Genomic DNA, 1,150 nt, shown 5'->3' with positions numbered 1-1,150 from the left:
TTTTAAATATTCAACGAAGTCGGTGTCCGAGAGCAGTGCACGTAACGCGACGCGATCGATCCACAGGACTGGCGAAATGGCGATTGGTCACTGCCCACTGGCGGGACGTGTTCGAACCTTCGAGGTACCGCCGTCCGGAGAAGCCCGACAAGGGATAAGTCTACGGTGTCACCGGCGCGGCGGGGTGGTTGCGGAGTGGTGTCTATTGCGATCAAAGACGAATCGGTTCGATGTTTATAGCTACGACGTATTTTTATGCCGATAACGAATTAATAAAATGATGGGTCTCACGCAAATGGCACGTTCTTGCCTTCTTGGTACCTATACAGCTGCATCTGTTGTATACAAAACACAAATAATAATAGGACGTTTCATCGTTTGAATAATAATAAAAACTCGCCGACTTGTCATTACTATTTCTTTTTTTATCTTATACCGAGTATTCATTGTGGGCATCTATTCCTTTATAAATATAATATAATATTTTGTTATGTATATATAATATTATATAATTATATTATATGGGTTACCGCGTATGACTGCGCAATAGACGGTATCATATATTATTATTATTTTTCCGTCGACGCCACAATACAAAATTATATCAATGCTTAAATATAAAAGACGGTCATTGTCGTGCGCATAAGCAAGTCATATGATATTATATTTTGTTTATAATATTTTATATAGCCGGCTATTGGGGGGAAAAAAATCTCGGAAAGAGAGTATCAGGAAAAAAAATCTTGAGGAATAAGTACCTATCGAGGGAAAAAATGCTGTTTTATAAAGATAACTAGATCTCCGAGCGTCGTTGGGGGAGACCCCCAAACCCCCCCCGAGTTGGCGAGGAGTGTTAGCGATGTCGGAAGCCGCAGTGGTCTCGTGGTCCGGTCGTCGGTCTCAAGCAAGGTGTATGGGCGATGTGGAGGTCTGGTGATAAGGAACAGTGATAAGGTTAGGACCATTGCGGTTCGACGTGGTTGTTCGAGCAGGCCGGGTCGCATCGCAGAGGACAAAGTCTTAAAGTATTTTCGAAAACGCCGCCGGAAATTCGAAATCCCGTAAAAAAATCATATAGCCGCTGCTATTTTTTTGGTGTCTAGCAGGTCAGTCACCTCAGTTGTCCAGGTAGGCAATCCGACTTCGTCGG

This window comes from Acyrthosiphon pisum, chromosome X (assembly GCF_005508785.2).
Source record: "Acyrthosiphon pisum isolate AL4f chromosome X, pea_aphid_22Mar2018_4r6ur, whole genome shotgun sequence".
NCBI lineage: Eukaryota > Metazoa > Arthropoda > Insecta > Hemiptera > Aphididae > Acyrthosiphon > Acyrthosiphon pisum.
This window is presented reverse-complemented; position numbering follows the sequence as displayed.